We start from the raw sequence: 24967 nt of genomic DNA on the forward strand, positions 1-24967 counted from the left end.
TAATATGAATACAAATTTATTTTAACAACATTTTTATAAATTTTATTTCTTTAATTAAATTCCCTTCAAATCTTAAATTCTAATAAATTTTTTTTTAAGGCAAATTAGTTGTTACTCCCAAATGGCTAGTTAGCGGCTCTCTACATATATTTATTGCATTGTCTAGATCTAGTTCCTCATCTTGTCCTAAAGACGAACCACATTGGCTGATTCAAAACGCGTCGATGAGATTCTCTCTTATGTGATTTTTTTCGAAAGATATTGTTACAATCATAGAATCATTAACCATAATTATAAGATTAAAATAATTAAAACATATTGACCACAATTCTCATATTCTCACATAATATTACTTATTATAGAATGTATAAAGAATTATTAAATAAATTGAAGAGAGTAAAAACCATCAACATGAATTGATTTGTCGAAGGTGTATATATTTAAACTTCTGGGTGGATGAAGGTTCGCTGACTTTTTAAATCAAAAAGAAAGATTTAATGTGATGGGAATATACTTTTGTCTGAACTTATCTATGGTGGAGAGAAGGGATGGTGCCTTCAGAGCTGGCTCCTTAACTACCTTGTCGAATATCTCCTCACCCTCACAATACACTTGTAACACTACATCCAACGAATGAGAGGGAATGGGGTCAGTCCAAGGTAAATACGCCAGCTATTCCAGCTCTACATCAATTATTCTTTGGGCATTTGAAAGCTCGGAGGAGCTCTGCTCTAACTCCCTTAGGGTTTTCCTGCCGATCACTTTTTTGTTGCAATATCTCTCTCTCTCGGCATGAAACCAGTTTGACAAGCATCGACCAGGTAAGTACAGTGAGAATCATTTAGATTATTTGGTTATCTCCTTGGCTTAATTCCATACATTTCAAACTAACTTGGATTTCAACAACACCTCCTTATAGTTTTACAATCTACATTCTCATTGAGTTGTTTATCGGAGGGTTGACTCAGATGTATGGGTAGGTAAGGGTTTTCTTTTGTTTTTGTTTCCCTTTGGTAGCCTTCTGGGCAACAGTTATTTGTTCATCCTATCACCTTTTAGGCCTTTTTATTTTTTTTCCAGGTTCCTATTTCCTTGAAGCAAAAGGAGGAACGAGGAAAAAACCATACCCATGGGTAAGTTTGACCTCTTCTACTGGTTGTCTTTCCGTTTTGAACGCTTCTTTAGTACCCACCTCCTTGCTCTAACTCTTCTAACACTCGGGGGTTATATAATTTGTCTTGTAGGCTATACAACTTGATGTAGGTAACTCTTCCCTATATGTTTCTTGAAAGGTTGCACTTTAAAACAAGTTCTACTTGAGACCTCAAGCTCATGGGTTTCTTCATTTTCTTTCTTTCAGGTCCTAAATCTTGTCGGCTAGGTCAAAACTAACCCATAATTTAAATCCCGAAGAATTTTCCTTCTGTAGTAGCTATTCTATCACAGTCGATTAGGGAGAGGGTTTCTAGCTGTGTAATTTTGTTTTTATTACAACACCGTTTAACTCGAGAGAGTGTGCCTCTTTGTATATATTGTTTAAGAAAAATGGTTGTGGCTATTAGGTGGCTTGTAACCTTGTTCTTGGCTTATGAAATACTGAAATAAAGGAAGAAATAGTTTTTAGGCTCTAATTAACTAGTGGAAAAAGGAGTCTACAACTCTGTGAATCCAACGCCAATTCACTATGGCAAATTGACATTGCATGTGAGGTCTTCTTTTTCCTTTCTTAGCCTGGTCTACCGCTATCTATCCTGAATTGTTTAGCTTGCTTTTTTTTGTGTTCATTCTAGGGTTTTCATTGTTACCCTTTAGAATACGTTGGTTGGTGTGTCATTTGGTCAAAGTGTTGGGTCGTCAAGGTATTTCATAGCACTACCTGGCTACTGGTTTACTCCCTCCTTATGGCTTCTCAATTGGAAAATGTGTTCCTCTTGGTGTTTGCAAATTCGGTGTTTCAATGGAGGTGCACTTAGGTGAGCACTATGAAGTATGAAAATTTGATGCACTCATTATTGGTGTTAGGTTATGGATCCAATGGAAGAAAATAATACTAAGCTAAGACAACAAACACATTATATCCCACTATATTTTTCTTTAACATTACACATGTTGTATTTCTAGTTAATATAATTTTATTTTAACATTATTGTGGTATTTGTGGTTAATATAAGCTTCTTTTGGTTCTAGTTAAGAGCATCTCTTCAATGAGAAGAAGCTCATGCATGTTATGAATTTCTTTGAAGTGGACAATGTAGAGCTCATTACTATTGTTAATGTTATTGTTCATTATGGTTATCATGGAAGTATTAATATTTGAGTTAAAATAATAATGTGTCCCATTTTAATGAAGACAATAACTAAACTCAGATGGAACATAGAACATGAACCAAAATATTAACTCAGGTTGCATGGTTTACAACAGTTGACTTTATTCATCATTTTTAGCAATTGCATTTAAAAATTTAACGGAGTGAAGTAGTTAATTGTGTGTGAGGAAAGATTTATATTCTCTTAATAAGGTTCAATTTCCATTTTGAATACCTTTAAAATATAAAAGTCTTGGGTAACTTCGCCCCCAATTTGAGGAATCATTTATTGTATACTCTCAAAGCAATTTCAATTTATGTTTTGAGTACCATTTAAAATGGAAATTTTTTGGGTAACCTTCTCCCAAATTGAGGAATCATTTATTGTATATTCTCAAGACTGTTTATTCATAGGATTTTTCTTATTAGCAGTGAATCTATTGAACATATAACATGCTTAGTAATCACTCGTTGTACCTATGTAGAATTTGATTATTACCCAAGATAATCTAATGTATCCACTTGTGAGATTTTATTTCCATTTCAACGTATTATACTGTATGCCTGTAACTCTCTCCTTGCATACCTGATGGGACCAGCCATCGTCCTTAGTTCGGACACAAGATTTGCTTAATTCGAATTATTAATAAAATGATTTTGTAACTTTCAATGGTACTTGGATATTTTGTTGTGGTTAATGTTTGGTTATGGTTCTACTATGAGGGAGACACCTATCTGTACCTCGGGCTCCATTCTCCTACCTTCATTGTGCTTGTAACCCTAGCTCCTCACTTGGTCTGTCATTTCGATTGTTTTTCCATTTGCGCTGAGAGGGTCTGCTCTCTGGTTTCCTCTTGAGGGTTTTGTTGATGTTGCTCTGGTGGCATTCAACTTGGCTTTTTTGGCCACGACTTGTTTAGTAACAGAGCTTTGCTAGTGTTATGTCAGTGTTAATGGCTGCTTGTATTTGTTTTCCAGTCTACCTGGGAGTTCTGGGCTTGCCTCTTGGCGTTCTGCGACTATGTTGGAAAGCTTCTGTGGCACGGTGATAGTTTACTTCCTCCTAAATGTGTCTGGCATTACTGTGTTTATATTTCACTTGGTTAGTGGTTCGATGGCTCTCTTTTTTAACTTGTCATTACTTTAATGTTTGCTACGTTTCTCCTTCCGGTCATGACAGTGAATGCTCCTTGTAAGCAGGGTCCCTTGTCGGCTTGCAGCATGTTGTGGTCTCTCTTCTTGCAATTTATGAACCCTTTCTCTGGTAAATGGGAACCCTTACCCTGCTTTCTTTACTCACCTGAGTTTTGTTGTATTCTGCTATTAATTCTCTGTATGTGGTGGTTGCAGGTGAATGGCGAGCGAGCAACTGTGGCTTCGGCTCCTCTTGCGCTTCGCTAGACCGGGTAGGGTCTTTCCATGATACCCATGCTTGTCACCTGTTGATGTTGTTGTGTCTTGGTCTCAGGCTTCAGCCTCTCTATCATTTAATTAGTCCCTATTTTGGTCCTGTAGAATATGGATAGGTTGCTTGGTTTGCTTGTAATTTGGGGTTTTAGTGTGAGTATATTTTCAGGGTTTTGAACCCAGGTCCTCGGTCTACTTGTAATACAAACTGGTTTAACTTATGTGGATGTAATTTCAGGGTTTCGAACCAAGGTCTTCGGTCTACTTGTAATATGAATTGTTTTAACTTAACTTGTAAATTAATTTGCAAAGACTCCTGTAACTTATCTTTCAAACTGTGTTTGCAATGAAAATATTAACGTAATGAGTCTTATAGTACCTGGTCTTTGATGTTGTCTTCGTATTGGTAGTTCTGGTGATGTTTAATGGGAGACCCCCTACTTGTTTACTTTGTTGTACATTCGATACTCCTCAGAACTGTAGTAGTTGTTTGTGAGGCTTGTGGGCTTCTCGATGGTTTCCTCTCCGTATGCCTGCAACAACACTTCCACGCTCTCGGTCTCACTGTCTTTGTTTGTCTTGATGTCTGCTAAAAGATTTCAATTGCCAATGCTTGCTTTTGTTTGGAAATGCGCTCAATATATTTTTTGGAATAGGAAAGAAATTAACTAATTGCAAATGGAATTCAGATGACTGCAAAAATTATTTGTATATTCTCTATTGCTCTTCTACTATGATGGAAAATCAACCTTACAATGTTTTGTTCTTTGGCTTTTATATGATTTTTTGAACAGTTTTGAAAATTGTCAACAGTTACATGTGGTTACCATCAGGAACTGTTAACTTCCTATTTGTCTAAATTCTAGGATTAATTCAAAAGAAATCGAGTTTTTTTTTCTTTCTTTAAAAATGAAAATAAAAAATCTTAACAGAAAAATGAAATAGAATCTACCGTCATGTCCCAACTATTGATAACTAAGGAAATAAAATAAAATAAAAAAACAACTCAGGAACAATGACCTATGAACCTGTTTAGCTTATGAGACAAACACTCCCTCTTGTTCACCCCTGGTTGGATTCTCCTAAATCAGGCTCCTAGAGTAACAAAAAGTCATGGCTCCAGTCCATGAGCTCCTCGATAGAATACCCTACACATTGTATCTACCCTGCATCAAGCCATGAACTATCTTCTATAGGGTGGTTCCTCCACTTGAGGAGGTACTGTAGGTACTCCTTCTTCCATGTTCACCTAGCCACTTGTGTGTTGAGGATTCCCTCGATTTTGAGTGGCTGAGCTGAAGGAATTTATCTCATTCATGAACTACTCTTCGCCTGGGTGTCCCGTTTTGGCTGTGCCAAACTATCCTCTTCCAAATTGCCAGTGTATGGGAATAAATCTGCCACATTAAAAATGGGCAATATTCCTATACCTGGAGGCAATTGCAGCTCATAGGCATTTGTAGAAAACTTGCACAGAATCTTACAAGGTCCAATTTTTTTGAATTTTAGCTTATTGTATTCACCCCTAGGAAATTGTTCCTTGCACAGATGTGCTAAGACCTAATCCCCCACATTAAATTATGCCTCACGTTGTTTCAAGTCAACTTTCTGTTTGTACCTCTAACTGCTGTCCTGTAATTTCATCTTCACCTACTCATGTAGGTCGTTAATTGCTCTTGCAAAATCTTCCCCATCAACACTTCTTTTCTCTAGCTATCCCAAATCTCGCAGTTCATGCACTCCTTGGGGATGTATTCCATACACAATATGAAAAGGACTGCTTCCTATGCTTCGGTTTGGTGAATCGTTGTAAACAAATTCTTCTTGAGCAAGAACACAATCCCACATACATGAATTTTCTCCTACTAGACTCCGTAGTAGGCTTCCTAGAATTCTGTTCACCACCTCTATTTGTCCATCCGTCTGTGGGTGATAAGTGGAGTTGAAATTCAACTGTGTGTATGGGCTTCTTCCATAGGGTGCACCAAAAATGTCCTATAACTTTCACATCTCTGTCAGAGACAATGGAGTTAGGCAAGCAATGCAACCTAACAATCTCTGTGAAAAACAAGTGTGCTACATGAGTGACATCACTGGTTTTCCTGCAACGAATAAAATGCGCCATTTTTTAGAACTGATCCCTTACCACCATCACAGAGTCATGACCATGCTATGTTCTTGGAAAACCCAAGACAAAGTCGAACCTGCCTAAGTCCCATGGTCTACCTGGAATAGGTAGTGGTGTGTAGAGTCCCGTATTCTTACTGTGTCCTTTTGCTAATTGACACACTTTACAACTGATTTCAAATCATTGCACATCCCTTCGCATCTTCAGCCAATAATAAAAGTGATTGAGCTGATCTAAGGTCTTATCAATGCTGAAATGTCCAGCAAGGCCTCCACTGTGTTTCTCCCGAATGATGTTCTCCCTCATTGAATAGTTGGGAATACACAGTTGTCTTCCCTTAAGAAACAACTTCTCCTGTAGTTTATAGTCCAGCCATGGAATATTATTCCTCATCAAAGGGTTTTGGCAGGCTTCATAAGCCTCCTTAAAATCTCTATCCGTCTGATACAAGTCTTTTAGGTGTTCAAAAGCCAACACTTGTATCGTGCTCTCCTGCAAGAGAAAAACCCTTCTTCTCAATGCATCTGCTACCTTGTTGGCCTGTCCAATAATATGTTTCAACACAAACGTATAACTCTGCAAGTATTCAAATCACTTTGGTTCCGTTTTTGCTGCTACATAACGTACTGCAAGGCAGAATTATCCGAAAACAAAACAAACTCATTACCCAACAAATAGTGTCTCCAATGCTTCAATGCTTGGACGACGACATAGAACACCTTGTCATAAGACAAGTACTTCTGCTTTCTTTCATTCAACTTTTCACTAAAATAAGCAACAAGTTTGTCTTCTTGGCTGAGTACGGCCCCAATAGCTGTACCACTAGCATCACAACAAACTTGAAAAAGTTTGTTGAAAGTTAGGTAGCCTGAAAATTAGCCTCTTAGTGATCTTCTTTTTCAGCATCTCGAAGCTATTTTCGGTAGCTTCATTCCATTTAAAAGGTTGACTTGCCTTCTTGATTGTATCCAACATAGGTGCACAGATTCCACTAAAGTCCCTTATAAACTTACGATAAAAACTTGCCAACCCATGAAAACTTCAAACTTTGAACAGAATCTTAGGGGATGGCCATCTAAGTATAGTTGTAACTTTTTCTGGGTCCATTTTCAGCTCATTCTTTGTAATCACGAAACCCAAATAGACCAACTCCTTCTGAAAGAAAGTGCATTTCTTCAGATTTATTAGCAACTTGTTTTGCTGCAATTTCTCCAAAACATATCAAACATGTTGAAAATGCTCCTCATTGGTTTTGCTAAAAACCAGTATGTCGTCAAGATACACAATCACAAATTTCCCAATGAACTCCCTCAACATTTCGTTCATTAGGTGCATAAAAGTACTAGGTGCATTACTTAACCCAAATGGCATCACCAGCCATTCATACAACCCTTCATTAGCTTTGCAAGTTGTTTTCCGTTCATCCCCTTCTCGGATTCTAATTTGGTGGTAACCACTCTTCAAATCTATCTTCGAAAAGTATGTTGCTGTGCTCAAATAGTCCATCATATCATCCATTCGTGGCAATGGAAACCTATACCTAATCGTAATCTTGTTTATTGCTCGTGCATCCATGCACATCCGCCATTTTCCTATCTTGTTTATTGCTAGTAAATCCATGCACATCAACCATTTTCCTCCTTTCTTGGGAGCAAGCACTATCAGAACTGCACATGGGCTCAAGCTCTCTCGAATTAGTCCATTTCCCAGCAACTCCTGTACCTGTTTTCTAATCTCCTCATTTTCTTTGGGGCTCATCCCGTAAGCAACTTTATTTGGTAGACTAGCTCCTGGGATGAAATCTATGTGATGACTGATACTCCGCTTTGGTGGCAATTTATTGGGTAAGTCATCCACCACAATCTCATTGAATTCCTGCAACATTTACTGGATTTCTGCAGGTAAATCAAAGATTTCTATGTGCAACAGCACTGTTCTTGGTCTCCTCACAACAACATATTTCACTTCGTCATCTCCAATCTGCTTTAAAAATTGTTTTCCACCCACCAATAACAATTTTATTCCACTAGTTTCTGCTGTTTCCTCCTCCTTGATGAGCACTAACGTATGCTTGATTCCATATTTGACAAACTTGTAACAGTTTGTCTTCCCATCATGAATGACTTTCCAGTCATACTGCCATGGTCTTCCTAGCAGAATATGACACATATCCATAGGCATGATGTCCCAAATAACTTTGTCCTTATATTTGCCAATATGGAATTCCACCTCACACCGTTCATTAACTAGCAGTTGGTGACCCTTCTATAACCACGACACCTTATAGGGGGCTGGATGCTTCAGTCATTTCAGAGCCAATTTTTCCACCATCTCTATTGCAACCAAATTATCAGTGCTTCCACTATCTATAATTAACTTGTAGCATTTGCCACGTGACTTGCACATAGTCCGGAATAATGCCTTCCTTTAGGTTTGTTCAGTTGTTTGCTTTGCTGGTTTCAACAATACCTTATTCAACACTAAGGCCTCTCATGTCTCTGGTGCATTTTCTACCTCCTAAGGTGGTGCCTCCACTTCATCTGTCTGAGCAACATATGCTCCTCTTTGACGAGCCTGTTCTCCTTTAGGAAATTCAAAGGATCTGTGCCCCCACTTGTGGCACTTGTAGCACTGGTGGGTATCTCCTCTGCCTCTACCATTTCCCTTGCCTCTCTGGTATGGCCTTCCTCCTCTAGTGCTGCCATCCTTTTCTGTTGTCCTTGAAGTCTTGGAACTGCTGCCCTCTTCACTATTATTGGCAGTCCTTCCTTTGCCAAAGGATTGTCCTTTTCCTCTGCCTATTCCTCGTCCCCTCCTAGCATTTTGCTTTCTTGTGATTTTTTCTTCTGCCTTTAAGGAACTTTGATATGCTTCTTCTATGTTCTTCGGAGAAAGAATACTTATTTCATCCAATATTTCGAGCGTTAGGCCATTCACAAACCTTGCGGTTTTCTCTGGGGTGTCTTTAGTATATCTAGCTCTCAAGTTCACCTGATAGAATTCTTCAATATATTCTTTCACCATCATTCCTCTCTACTTGAAATTCTATATCTATCGATGTAGAGCAATCTGGTAATCTTTGGGCAGAAACCTGCCCTTCATCTTGGTGACCATTCTGGTCCACCTTTTAATTGGTAACTTGTTCAATCTTCTCCTTTCTTCCTGGACACTGTACCACCGTAAGGCTGCGTGTCCTTTCAACTTGGTAGTAGTGAATTTAACTCTCCTATCTTTGTTGACCTCCTCACATTCAAAATACTTATCCAAATCACTAGTCCGGTCCAATAGCACCTCTATGGACAAACTTCCATCATAGTTCAGAATTTCAGGTTTTGGCTTACTGCTAGCCAACGAAACTGACCTTAATAATTTAATCTCAGGTCCTTCTTCATCTGAACCACTGTTGTAACTACATCCTCTTCCTCACTATCATCTCCCACTTCTGGATCCCTTCTCCTTCCTGCTTCTACTGCTGCCAAACTAGAATTCAGGACCCTGATCTCTTCTCTCAACCCCTCATCTACTACTCTTCGAATACCTCTGCCATGACCTCTTATCCCAGCTTCCGTTTCAGTCAACTGAACCTAGCTCTGATACCAAAATTGATGGTACTAGCCCTCATCCTTAGTCTGGACATAAGATTTGCTTAATTCGAATTATTAATAAAATGGTTTTGTAACTTTCAACGGTACTTGGATATTTTGTTGTGGTTAATGTATTGGTTACGAGTCTACTATGAGGGAGACACCTGTCTCTACCTCGAGATCTGTTCTCCCGCCTTTGCTGCGCTTATAGCCTTAGCTCCTCACTTGGTCCGTCATTTCTATTGTTTTTCCGTTTGTGCCAAGAGGGTCTGCTAGTTTCCTCTTGAGGGCTTCATTGATGTTACTATGGTGGTGCTCAACTTAGCTTCTTCAGCCACAACTTGTTCAGTAGCAGAGCTCTGCTAGTGTTCTATCAGTGTTAATGGCTGCTTGTATTTGTTTGTTGGTCTGCCTGAGGGTTCTGGGCTTGCCTCTTGGCGTTCTGCGACTATGTTCAAAAGCTTCTATGGCACGGTGATAGTTTACTTCCTCCTGAATGTGTCTAGAATTACTGTGTTTATATTTTGCTTGGTTACTGGTTCGATGGCTCTATTTTTTAACCTGTTTCTAGTCACTTATGCATTTAGGTTGTGGCCATGAGGTGACCCAGTTCTCGTCCTCGGCACGCAGCTATCTCAGGTATGTTCTCTTTCGTTGCTTTAATGTTTGCTACACTTCTCCTTCTGGTCCTGACAGTGAATGCTCCTTGTGAGTAGGGTCCCTTGCTGGTTCGTGGCCTATTGTGGTCTCTCTTCCTGCAGTTCATCGACCCTTTCTCTGGTAAATGGGAACCCTTACCCTGCTTTCTTTACTCACCTAAGTTTTGTTGTATTCTACTATTAATTCTTTATATGCGGTGGTTGCAGGTGAATGCTGAGCAAGCAACTATGGCTTCGGCTCCTCTTGCGCTTCGATAGACTGGGTAGGGTCTTTCCATGATACCCATGCTTGTCACCTGTTGATGTTATTGTGTCTTGGTCTCTGTTGGGAAATTTATTGGACTTAAATTGCTGCATAAATTATCGACCAGGGAAACTCGTGAGCTTGTGATGGTGCCAGCAATATATATGCAGGAGTAGGCAACTAACTCTATGTCTAACTAAGTTATTTAAGATTCAATACAATATGCAAGGGAAGAGGCTCCTAACTAAGGAGGTCCTGGTTGTCCTTCCCTACAGTATCATAGAGAAATCATCACTAAAAACTTAAAATGAAAACAAGAGAATGAACTTAGTTATTGTTTAGATTCAAGTAGAGAGAGACTAACTTAGTCTCTTGATTGTCCTCTCATGTACTAATCCAAACTAAACTAAGAGTCATTTTGTATACCTTCCAAGCCTTATATGTTTTCAACCATATTCAGCAAGACTCATCAGATTCATCATCCAGCAGCAGATACAACTTTCAGCCATGATCAACAGACTCCTCAGATTTTTCATCTAGTAGCAGAGGATCCAACAGCTGATACGACAATACAGATCCATCTTTCATCCACAACTTGAAGAAGAAGCTTCAGAGCAGAATTGTGGCAGCTGAACATGCATGATTCATCCCCCATTTTCACAACCAAGTAAGGAGGACTATGAACGACATTTTTGCAGCCACACGTGAACAACTCTCATCCATTTTTGGAAGGGTAAGTTAAGGTATGATATTTTCTAACTTTTAACCATTAAATTCCTTGAAAAGTTAGAATAATAATTTTTGGAAAAACTTCACTTCCTTTCCAAACCATCTGTTTTTACATACATACTTTGTCACATTCATACAACATCTTACCTCCAAAATATATTTACTATTACATGAGCATACAAATGGCTTTGTCAAAAATATTTAAAAGTAATTGGATGCCAACACAATCATGGTTGTTACACAAGAACCAACCATGATGCATTCCAACACAAATACTCTGCAACAAAAATCACATTATCAATATGCAAAGATCATACATTGAATGCAACAAGCAAAATATGGTTGAAACACAAGAACCAACCAAGTTGTAATTCATCAAAATAATGCTTTGCAAAAGTTATGTAAATGATATCATGCAGAGTTTAAGCCAAAGCTCAAAAAGTAATGTAATAGATTGCATAAGGACATGCAATACCATTGATTGCATGAGGACATGCAATATCTTGAGTTTGGGGGAGATGTTGGGCCTCAAAATAGTCCCTATTTTCACTCCAATATTCACCAATATTTTCACATTTTACCTTCATGTCACCTCCATTCCACCTCCATATCATTACATTTACCTCATTATTGGGTTCTAACAATACTTTTCCAAAGTTTATTAATTCTTAACATTTCTAAGTGAATTTATGGCTAAAACTTAGAAAATAAAATGCTTAAACTTATACCCAACAATTAGCATGAGTTTGTTGACATGTGTAGGCACAAAGGAAGCTTCCAGGGCATCTTTATGTGGCCTTGAATGATCAAATTCGAATTTGATAAGATAAGCTTCATGGAGAAGATCATGGACCTCATGGAGGAGATCATGGAGGATAGGGTTATGTGTCATCATTGGTTGAGAAATATGTGGGTCAAAGGAGATAATAGTGGGTCTACATTTATGAGGTTGTTATCATAGCTTTTGTATAAATAGGAGTACCTCCTCCATTCCAAAGGAGAGGACTCTTAGAGAATTGTATCCAATTGATGATGGAATAGAATAAGGCTTCATTTTTCATATATTTCCATTATGTAGTTTTAGAATGTTGGATATGAATTTATGTAGTTTTAGATATAAGTTTTCTTAATGTAGTATATGGAATAATTTGTCTTGTTCTTAAGAGAATTGAGCTCACTCTAAAAGGATGAGAGAAACATTTTATTTCATATTAGATCTTGTTTCATTTCATTGTTTAGATGTTTAAGGATTTGATTGGTGAATGAGTTTTGAATTAAAATCTTATCAGCATGTGAGAGAACAACCAAGGGTCTAAGTTAGACTCTCTCTCCATTTGATTTGCATGATAATTAAAATTCATTCTTTTGCTTTTATGTTTCAAGTATCATATGAGGAGATACCAAGAGTCTAAGTTAGGCTCTCTCTCCAATGATTTATATGGTAATTGAAATTCATTCTTTTGTTTTTATGTTTCAAGTCATTTCATTTCTTATGCTCATGAATGACTCTTAGTTTAGTTTGGATTAGTACATGAGAGGACAATCAAGAGACTAAGTTAGTCTCTCTCTCTACTTGAATCTAAACAATAACTAAGTTCATTCTCTTGTCTTTATTTCAAGTTTCTGGTTTTAGGAATGATTTCTCTATGATACTGTAAGGAAGGACAACCAGGACCTCCTTAGTTAGGAGCATCTTCCCTTGCATATTATATTGAATCGTAAATAATTTAGTTAGACATAGAGTTAGTTGCCTACTCCTGCATATATTGTGCTGACATCATCACAAGCTTACGAGTTTCCCTGGTCGATAATTTATGCAGCAATTTAAGTCCAATAAATATGATCAAATTTGAAATTGATAAGATAAGCTTCATGGAGAAGATCATGGACCTCATGGAGGAGATCATGGAGGATAGGGTTATGTGTCATCATTGGTTGAGAAATATGTGGGTCAAAGGAGAGAATAGTGGGTCTACATTTATGAGGTTGTTATCATAGTTTTTGTATAAATAGGAGTACCTCCTCCATTCCAAAGGAGAGGACTCTTAGAGCATTGTATCCAATTGATGATGGAATAGAATAAAGCTTCATTTTACATATATTTTCATTATGTAGTTTTAGATATAAGTTTTACATATATTTCCATTATGTAGTTTTAGATTTAATTTTCCTTAATGTAGTATATGAAATAACATGTTTCTCTCATCCTTTTAGAGTGAGCTCAATTCTCTTAAGAACAAGACAAATTATTCCATATACTACATTAAGGAAAATTAAATCTAAAACTACATAATGGAAATATATGTAAAACTTATATCTAAAACTAAATAATGAAAATATATGTAAAATGAAGCTTTATTCTATTCCATCATCAATTGGATACAATGCTCTAAGAGTCCTCTCCTTTGGAATGGAGGAGGTACTCCTATTTATACAAAAACTATGATAACAACCTCATAAATGTAGACCCACTATTCTCTCCTTTGACCCACATATTTCTCAACCAATGATGACACATAACCCTATCCTCCATGATCTCCTCCATGAGGTCCATGATCTTCTCCATGAAGCTTATCTTATCAAATTTAATTTATATACTCCTAATGTTGGGCAATTTATTGGACTTAAATTGCTGCATAAATTATCGACTAGGGAAACTCATGAGCTTGTGATGGTGCCAGCGATATATATGCAGGAGTAGGCAACTAACTCTATGTCTAACTAAGTTATTTAAGATTCAATACAATATGCAAGGGAAGAGGCTCCTAACTAAGGAGGTCCTGGTTGTCCTTCCCTACAGTATCATAGAGAAATCATCACTAAAAACTTAAAATGAAAACAAGAGAATGAACTTAGTTATTGTTTAGATTCAAGTAGAGAGAGAGACTAACTTAGTCTCTTGATTGTCCTCTCATGTACTAATCCAAACTAAACTAAGAGTCATTCATGAGCATAAGAAATGAAATGACTTGAAACATAAAAACAAAAGAATGAATTTCAATTACCATATAAATCATTGGAGAGAGAGCCTAACTTAGACTCTTGGTATCTCCTCATATGATACTTGAAACATAAAAGCAAAAGAATGAATTTTAATTATCATGCAAATCAAATGGAGAGAGAGTCTAACTTAGACCCTTGGTTGTTCTCTCACATGCTGATAAGATTTTAACTCAAAACTCATTCACCAATCAAATCCTTAAACATCTAAACAATGAAATGAAACAAGATCTAATATGAAATAAAATGTTTCTCTCATCCTTTTAGAGTGAGCTCAATTCTCTTAAGAACAAGACAAATTATTCCATATACTACATTAAGAAAACTTATATCTAAAACTACATAAATTCATATCCTACATTCTAAAACTACATAATGGAAATATATGAAAAATGAAGCCTTATTCTATTCCATCATCAATTGGATACAATGCTCTAAGAGTCCTCTCCTTTGGAATGGAGGAGGTACTCCTATTTATACAAAAACTATGATAACAACCTCATAAATGTAGACCCACTATTCTCTCCTTTGACCCACATATTTCTCAACCAATGATGACACATAACCCTATCCTCCATGATCTCCTCCATGAGGTCCATGATCTTCTCCATGAAGCTTATCTTATCAAATTCGAATTTGATCATTCAAGGCCACATAAAGATGCCCTGGAAGCTTCCTTTGTGCCTACACATGTCAACAAACTCATGCTAATTGTTAGGTATAAGTTTAAGCATTTTATTTTCTAAGTTTTAGCCATAAATTCACTTAGAAATGTTAAGAATTAATAAACTTTGGAAAAGTATTGTTAGAACCCAATAATGAGGTAAATGTAATGATATGGAGGTGGAATGGAGGTGACATGAAGGTAAAATGTGAAAATATTGGTGAATATTGGAGTGAAAATAGGGACTATTTTGAGGCCCAACATCTCCCCCAAACTCAAGATATTGCATGTACTCATGCAATCAATGGTATTGCATGTCCTTATGCAATCTATTACATTACTTTTTGAGCTTTGGCTTAAACTCTGCATGATATCATTTACATAACTTTTTCAAAGCATTATTTTGATGAATTACAACTTGGTTGGTTCTTGTGTTTCAACCATATTTTGCTTGTTGCATTCAATGTATGATCTTTGCATATTGATAATGTGATTTTTGTTGCAGAGTATTTGTGTTGGAATGCATCATGGTTGGTTCTTGTGTAACAACCATGATTGTGTTGGCATCCAATTACTTTTAAATATTTTTGACAAAGCCATTTGTATGCTCATGTAATAGTAAATATATTTTGGAGGTAAGATGTTGTATGAATGTGACAAAGTATGTATGTAAAAACAGATGGTTTGGAAAGGAAGTGAAGTGGGGAAAAGAAGGGAAAAGGAAGTGAAGTTTTTCCAAAAATTATTATTCTAACTTTTCAAGGAATTTAATGGTTAAAAGTTAGAAAATATCATACCTTAACTTACCCTTCCAAAAATGGATGAGAGTTGTTCACGTGTGGCTGCAAAAATGTCGTTCATAGTCCTCCTTACTTGGTTGTGAAAATGGGGGATGAATCATGCATGTTCAGCTGCCACAATTCTGCTCTGAAGCTTCTTCTTCAAGTTGTGGATGAAAGATGGATCTGTATTGTCGTATCAGCTGTTGGATCCTCTGCTACTAGATGAAAAATCTGAGGAGTCTGTTGATCATGGCTGAAAGTTGTATCTGCTGCTGGATGATGAATCTGATGAGTCTTGCTGAATATGGTTGAAAACATATAAGGCTTGGAAGGTATACAAAATATAGAAGTTACATTTTCCTCACAACCTTATTTATTCACTTGTCTTCAAGTGAAATACAATGTATACAATGAATGGAAATACAATGAATGGAAATTGGCTTCATCTGCTACAAAATATGGGTCTTCAAGTCTTCAACGCTCGATGGCACAAATCTTACTATGCGATTAAATGTGTCGATGTCGAACATAGCAAGAAGTTGTTGACTTAGTGGCCGTTAATGAATGCCCCTAGCCAACACAAGAGCTCCCACCATTGATTCCAATGGGAGTCAGGATGCCTAACACATATTTGTAGGTACGAATAAATTTGTCGTAGTCGAGTCACCTACAAGATCCAACGAACAAGGGATATTAATGTACTCCCATTGTTCATTGGCAAGAGTACTTGCCATTAAGGCATGCAAGCCTCTAGGTGTTTTTTCAATGGTACATAGACTCTAGGACTTTGACTCAAGCAGAGTTTTATTGGTGGAAATGAAGGGAAATGGTGAAGACAATGGAAATGACAATAAGCTTGTAAGAAATGAATGTAAGGAAATGCATGTTGGATGATTAAGAACTCTTGCTGTGAAAAATGGATAATGAAATGTCATGCTTTATGGATGTACAATTGGTGGGATTCAAAATCTTTTCAGAAAGGGAGGTGGAAGGTAGTGGTTGTGGAGATGGATTTGTCTTGAGAATTTTTTTCATGAATTAGTCTTTGGAAGACCAATTGTGCACATAATGTAATCTCCTTATGATCACTTGATTATCCTGTAACCTGTAAAAAAACTTGGTACAAAGAAAACATAAGTGTGCTCAAGAAGAATTGCGCATATCCTTCATGATTCTTACGCAAAAATTTCATACCAAATAAAACAGATTTAGGAAAAATCAAAGCATTGAAAGTAACTCAATTCATGATATCAATTTCAATCCATTCGTAGAAACAACCATGAAAAATAATACTCCCTGTCAGATAACTTCTGAAATGTGTTTGGCAAAAAGATTGACATGAGAAATATCTGTTCTGTTATGCATATTAGTGCATCATAAAGCATATAACAGAAAGATGTGATGCCAACTAAAAGCTATCAGAAATAATTATCGTCTTGAGAATCCTCCAATCAATTTTCGAAATGTGTTTCCAAAAATGTGTTTCCAAGTATCCTTTTTTTTTATTTGCAAAACTGTGTGAATTTTGTGAATTTCTTATTATTATTTTTTTTTTCTTTTTTTCTTTTTTTTTGAAAACATAATTTTTTTATATGTTGATTTTATTTATTTTTTAGATTTTTCTTTAAACAATAAATTAAAAATATAAATTTTTAATTTATTATTTAAGTTGAATTTTTTTTTAAAATCAACAAAATTTTATTTATTAAAACCTAATAAAGAAAAAGTCTAAAATTATACTATAACTAAAATAAAGTTAGTTTTTTTTTTTTTTAATTAAAAAAAAAAATAAATAAATAAAAATAAGAAAATCTTTTTTATTTTAAATAAAAATAAAAATTATTTTTTGTGATTTTGATTTTTATTTTTTTTTTATTATTATCAACCCAATATTATGTATGTTGATTTTTGAGATTTTTTTATTTTTATTTTTATTTTTAAACAACAAATTAAAAACAAAATTTTTTTAATTTGTGATTTAAATTGTGATTTTTTTAAGTTGAAAATCAACAAAATTTTTTATTTTGTTTTTTTTTTTAATTAAAAATAAAAATAAAGATAAGAAAATCCTTTTTTTTTGTTTTATTAAAAATAAAATAAAAAATGTTTTGATTTTTTTTTTTAATTATCCAAATTAATGTACAACGTATACTCATCAATAAATTAGACACGATGGTCCACATGTTTAAACATTGTATGTTGATTTTTTTATATTGTTTTAGTTGTAAAAAAACTAATAAAAAAAAAAAAAACCGTATTCCATTGCGAGCGATGCTGAGGTTTCTTGAGCCCGGGCGAAGGTTTGGATCTCATTGATGGCTAGAGCTCCTGGCGAGCTGGTAAGCCTCCTCTTACAATTGACATGTTATTGGTACATTTATAGGCCATGTAGCGCCCGGATCAGGGTTTTACAGTACTTTTGTAGACCGCAGCTGTCAAGTCTGAATCCTTTGCGGCTATTCAAAAGCTGTGTACACATATAAGCCGGGGATAAGCCAAAATATTGGGCAATAATTTCCACAACCGGCACCAAATCACCACCGGCCGCCATAGGTTCGCTCCAAGATGTGCTGGCAGTGACACATATTATAACTGATGTTTTCATTAACAAAATATCCCGACATTTCCTCAGAAAAATATCTGCTGCCAGATCTCGACTTATCCCTCAATTATCTCAGCTGATTCATCTTATCTCCCCAGCTCTTCAGCGCTATTTCATGTGGCTCAGAAGTTTCATAGTCAGCAATAGCTTCAATTTCATCAGGAAAAGCAGCGGTAAACTCTCTTTTCATTCTCGCCGGTTTTTTATATCATTGGTGACCTTAGGAAGAGGACGGAGGGCAGTCAATATTGATTTCCCTGTGTTATCAAGCTTTAACACGGGCCCTTTTAGATCTACCTCCAAGAAGAAATGTTTGCCCTTACCGGCTCTGATGTTGGCAGATCTTCTCCCAGCTTCTTTCTGGGTGCCGCCAGACATTTCACTGCTCAAAGCAAGACCAGAAGTTGTATGTGTTTGTCCAATCACACGACGGATAATAATATTGGAGCTAGGGCGCCCATAAGTAATACCATACTCATGCCAACCACTTTTGATGGAAATGACATCATCGCCACAGCTAATGTAACAGTCCTCTATGCACACATCAGAGCTTGAATCTGGATCAATGCCGTCTGTGTTAGGTGAATTAAGAGGAGAGATGATTGTAAGATTCTGAATGCGGACGTTACTGCAGTATACCGGGTGGATGGTCCAAAAAGGCGAGTTCAAGAAAGTCAAATTTGCAATAATAATATCTTGTGAGTCCTGCAATTCCACGAGATGCGGACGAGTGAAATCTAGTGTTTTATTACGGAGCCAATCCCACCAAACAGCTCCTTGACCATCAATTGTTCCATTATCGCCTGTTATTACAACATCCTTCAAATTGTACCCATGTATCAAACTGTTGTGCCTTGCACCTGGCAGTTCCCTTATTATCGCATTCTGAAAAACGAAAGACAAACCCTTATTATTGCCGGCCGGTTTGAAAGTCAATTTTTTTTTTTAATAATAAATTAAAAACAACATATTATTTAAGTTAAAATGTTTTTTTTTTTTTTTTATATTATATGTTTTGCAATTTTTCTAAATATCAAAAAAAAAACAAAAAAATGATTAGGGTTTTATATATATCTAAAAACAAAAGAAAATGGTTTTTTTTTTTAAATGATTAATAAAAATAAAAAAAATGAGTAGTGTGTTTTTTTTTAAATAAAAACAAACACAAAAAAAAATGGTTTGTGTTTTTTATTATTATTATTTTTTTAAATCTAAAATTAAAAACTAATTTTTTTATTGGTTAAAAATCTAAAATTAAAAAAACTAAATTTCATCTAAAACTTTTAAAGATGTTTTTTTTCACAAAATTCTTTATTGTCTTTTTGCAAATTAGCTCTCCAGCAACAGTTTTTTTATTTGAACCAAATCAATGGATTTTCTGATCTTCCTGATCACACGGAGCGCAGGAAGAGAGCATACTCATCGCTTGATTCGTTTTTATTCATGCAGGGGGGGTGTTTTTGAAACAACGAAATTTAAAACTAGCTAAATATTAAAACATCAGAAAACTTAAACTTAAACTCCTTTGTGAAGATCCTGCTGTCACCAGGTCTCACAAATTATTTTGTCTAAAGAAAAATACTAGTACTAGATTAAATTTCTAATGCCTAATCCCTTAGCACCATCCCCGGCAACGGCGCCAAAATGTTGGGCAATTTATTGGACTTAAATTGCTGCATAAATTATCGACCAGGGAAACTCGTGAGCTTGTGATGGTGCCAGCAATATATATGCAGGAGTAGGCAACTAACTCTATGTCTAACTAAATTATTTAAGATTCAATACAATATGCAAGGGAAGAGGCTCCTAACTAAGGAGGTCCTGGTTGTCCTTCCCTACAGTATCATAGAGAAATCATCACTAAAAACTTAAAATGAAAACAAGAGAATGAACTTAGTTATTGTTTAGATTCAAGTAGAGAGAGAGACTAACTTAGTCTCTTGATTGTCCTCTCATGTACTAATCCAAACTAAACTAAGAGTCATTCATGAGCATAAGAAATGAAATGACTTGAAACATAAAAACAAAAGAATGAATTTCAATTACCATATAAATCATTGGAGAGAGAGCCTAACTTAGACTCTTGGTATCTCCTCATATGATACTTGAAACATAAAAGCAAAAGAATGAATTTTAATTATCATGCAAATCAAATGGAGAGAGAGTCTAACTTAGACCCTTGGTTGTTCTCTCACATGCTGATAAGATTTTAATTCAAAACTCATTCACCAATCAAATCCTTAAACATCTAAACAATGAAATGAAACAAGATCTAATATGAAATAAAATGTTTCTCTCATCCTTTTAGAGTGAGCTCAATTCTCTTAAGAACAAGACAAATTATTCCATATACTACATTAAGAAAACTTATATCTAAAACTACATAAATTCATATCCTACATTCTAAAACTACATAATGGAAATATATGAAAAATGAAGCCTTATTCTATTCCATCATCAATTGGATACAATGCTCTAAGAGTCCTCTCCTTTGGAATGGAGGAGGTACTCCTATTTATACAAAAACTATGATAACAACCTCATAAATGTAGACCCACTATTCTCTCCTTTGACCCACATATTTCTCAACCAATGATGACACATAACCCTATCCTCCATGATCTCCTCCATGAGGTCCATGATCTTCTCCATGAAGCTTATCTTATCAAATTCGAATTTGATCATTCAAGGCCACATAAAGATGCCCTGGAAGCTTCCTTTGTGCCTACACATGTCAACAAACTCATGCTAATTGTTAGGTATAAGTTTAAGCATTTTATTTTCTAAGTTTTAGCCATAAATTCACTTAGAAATGTTAAGAATTAATAAACTTTGGAAAAGTATTGTTAGAACCCAATAATGAGGTAAATGTAATGATATGGAGGTGGAATGGAGGTGACATGAAGGTAAAATGTGAAAATATTGGTGAATATTGGAGTGAAAATAGGGACTATTTTGAGGCCCAACAGTCTCAGGCTTCGACCTCTCTATCATTTAGTTAGTCCCTATTTTGGTCCTGTAGAATATGAATAGGTTGCATGGTTTGCTTGTAATTCAGGGTTTTAGTGTGAGTGTATTTTTAGGGTTTCGAACCATGGTCCTCGATGTACTTGTAATAAAAATTGGTTTAACTTATGTGGATGTAATTTCAGGGTTTCGAACCTAGGTCTTCAGTCTACTTGTAATATGAACTATTTTAACTTAGCTTGTAAATTAATTTGCAAAGACTCCTATAACTTATCTTTCAAAAGTGTGTTTGCAATGAAAAAAATAATGTAATGAGTCATATAGTACCTGGTCTTTGATGTTGTCGTTGTATTGGTAGTTCTGGTGATGTTTAATGGGATATCCCATACTTGTTTACTTTGTTGTACATTTGATACTCCCCAAAACTGTAGTAGTTGTTTTGATGCTTGTAGGCTTCTCGATGGTTTCCTCTTCGTATGCCTGCAACAAGACTTCCATGCTCTCAGTCTCACTGTCTTTGTTTGTCTTGATGTCTGCTAAAAAATCAATTGCCAATGCTTGCTTTTGTTTCGAAATGCGCTCAATATATTCTTTAGAATAGGAAAGAAATTAACTAATTGCAAATGGAATTCAAATGACTATGAAAATTATTTGTATATTCTCTATTTCTCTTCCGCTATGATGGAAAATCAACCTTACAATGCTTTGTTCTTTGGCTTTTATAGGATTTGTCGAACAATTTTGAAAACTGTCAACAGTTACATGCGGTTACCATCAGGAACTGTTAACTTCCTATTTGTCTAAATTCTAGGATTAATTTAAAAGAAACAGATTTTTTGTGCTTTTTTTCTTTAAAAAAAAAACATCTTAACAGAAAAATGAAACAGAATCTGTTGTCGTGTCCCAACTACTGATAACTAAGGAAATAAAATAAAATAAAAAACAACTCAGGTACAATGACCTGTGAACCTGTTTAGCTTGCGAGACAAACACTGCCTGTTGTTCACCCCTAGTTGGATGCTCCTACATCAATATCTCCATGATGATGATGAAAAATATTGATTAAATAAATATATTATTATTTAGGATTCCTGTACTCATATAATTAAGAATCTCCTCCTTGAATATAATATTAAAAGACGAGAGGGGGACATTATCAATGTTTCAGTTATAATTGTGATTATAATTTAGTGTATTACTTTGTTGTTATTTTGATGATGTTTAGGAGTACATTAAGGTGCTTGATCTGGTGGGTTTATCTAAATCTTCGAGATCACATGAATTTGGAAGCACTCGGCTCCCCATATTAGACTATCTTAATGTTTTGCAAACTAGCACATCATATTATTTTTCCAAATTTACATTGAAAAATGTCTCACAAATTGAGAAATGCCATTTTATAACTTCGCTTAAATTTAATTTATAATATTTTGTATTATAAAAATATCAACTTAATAACATATTATGATTGATAAAATAATAGACTAACACATCATATTTTTTTTTTCAAATTTACACTAAAAAATCTGTCACGAATTGAGAAATGCCATTTTATAACTTCGCTTAAATTTAATTTATAATATTTTATCTTATAGAAATATCAAATTAATAACATATTATGATTGATAAAATTTGGTAGCAAAAAGGGAGTTTGGAAATCTTGGTTTCTACTTTTCTTTATAAATATATTGTTGTTTTATTTTCAAGAACCACCTTAACGATAGAAAATGATAATCAGTAAATAATTTTACTTTGTGATAATTTTGTATGTGTTTACTTGGTTTAATTTTTTGAGTTTAATTTTTCTACTTGTTTAGTAAGAATAGTTTTTTTGCTAGTAATATTTTATATTATCATGGAATAAATTACATTTTATTTTTAATTGAAATTAATATTTATAAATTATAAATATTTAATTTATTTTTTATTTTCAATGGTTTATATTAGGTTTCTGTTGTACAAGCACAAACTCTAGACAATCATAGGCTTCCTAAGCTAGCTTTAAATTCTAGCCAAAACCACCTAAGGCTCAATTGGGGGTGGCATAAAGACACAAGGGCCTGGTTGGACTATTGGGAGATCAACGAGAATTATGCATTGCAAAACATTAATAACATTAAAGATATTGCTACTTCTAAGTTCAAAGAAAAAATGTGGTGTGAGAAAGATTTAGTGGCTAAAAGAAAATTAAGTTATTATAAGAAGGTCATCAGCCCCACCCTAGAAGATCAAAAATATTTCTCTATTTTAACTAACTCAAAGAAGAAAATTAATATACCAAAGATTAGTACAAATTATCATGAGCTCCATAGTGAAACAGGTCATCGGGCAGTTCCTAAAACACCATGGATGGAAAGGATCTACCATATATGTGAGAATATGAACATCGAGGATGAAAACCACTTCCTCTTAGAGTACCCCACGTACAACCACATTAGATTTGAGTTTCACAATCTTTGTTACAATACTCACCTTCCTAGCCTTTTACAATGTCAAAATTATAGTGAGCTCAGGAGTATTCTCTACAAGCTTTTTGAGTATAGGAATAAAATCTTAAATCAAAATAAATAATTTGTTTCTTTAGGTCTAATAGACCGATGTTTGGTCTCAGTAGATGTTAACCGCCGCCGCCGCCGCCGCCGCCGCTGTCGTCGTCGTCGTCGTCGTCGTCGTCGTCGTCATTCCTTGGATTTAATATTATTCCCTTTGGTTTATAATTGCTTGAATTTTTAGTTTTCATTTCTTAAATTTGTTATTTTGCTAAGTTAATAACGAAATCACATTATTGAATTTTATTAAAAAACAACCATAAATAAAACCAAAGAAATTTTCATTTTATTTTTTATAATAAATTCATAAAGATAATATATTAAAATGATTTTGTAATAAATATTTAATCTGGAAAAATTTGAAACATAAATTTAAGTTTAATAAAAAATAATTTCTTTCCTAACCATCGGCATTCATATTCATTTTAGAATATAATATTTGTAATATAAAATTAAAAAATATTTATTTATTTAATTATTCCATAAATTAAATTAAAGCAATTACTTAAAATTAAGAAGTCTAATTTACGCGTTATTACAAGTTTTTGAAGTGTATTATTTATAAGTGAATTAATTGGAAAATGATAATGTTTAATAATTATATTTTGGTAGAAGTTTTAAAGTTTAATTTCCTACCAAACATATTTAAATGGCTGTTTGATTTTTATTAAATGTTTATTAAATAATTATTATATTATTATTTATTTAATCATTATTAATATAATGGTTATTATTAACTTTATTTATTATCATTATTATTATTATTAATATTATAATAGTAATAATATAATTATTATTATTATTTCATATAATAGTAAAACATAATCTTAATTATTATTAATATGGTATAATGTTGCATTGTGATAAAAATTGTCTAAATATAGAAATCAATCATGGTCAAACATGTCGAGCCATTGTCCAATGTTACATGTGACAAAGATTATGTCAATATGATTGTCGTGAACGATATTTATTTAAGGGTTTATATACTTTGGGTTTATAATATTTATACTTTGTGTTTAATATTATTCCCTTTGGTTTTTAGTATTAATTCCTTGGGCTTATTATTCTCTAGGGCTTATAATATTTATCTTGGATTTTATATTTATAATATTAATCTCAATGGTTTATAACAATATTAATCTCAAGTTTTTAAAAATTTATTAATCTATTATTTATTAGAAAAAATAATGAATTAATGATTATTATTAAGTTTGTTTTTAAATATAAATAGATTGATTATTTAATATTCATTATTTATTATTAATATATAATTAAATTATTATTGATAAATTTTGTTAGTAACATTATTAAAAATTAATTACTTTTATTATTTATAATAATAA

The sequence above is a fragment of the Pinus tabuliformis genome, chromosome 1_1, assembly GCF_031772625.1.
Source record: "Pinus tabuliformis cultivar Carrire ecotype Pingquan chromosome 1_1, CPIR1, whole genome shotgun sequence".
In the NCBI taxonomy this organism is placed as follows: domain Eukaryota; kingdom Viridiplantae; phylum Streptophyta; class Pinopsida; order Pinales; family Pinaceae; genus Pinus; species Pinus tabuliformis.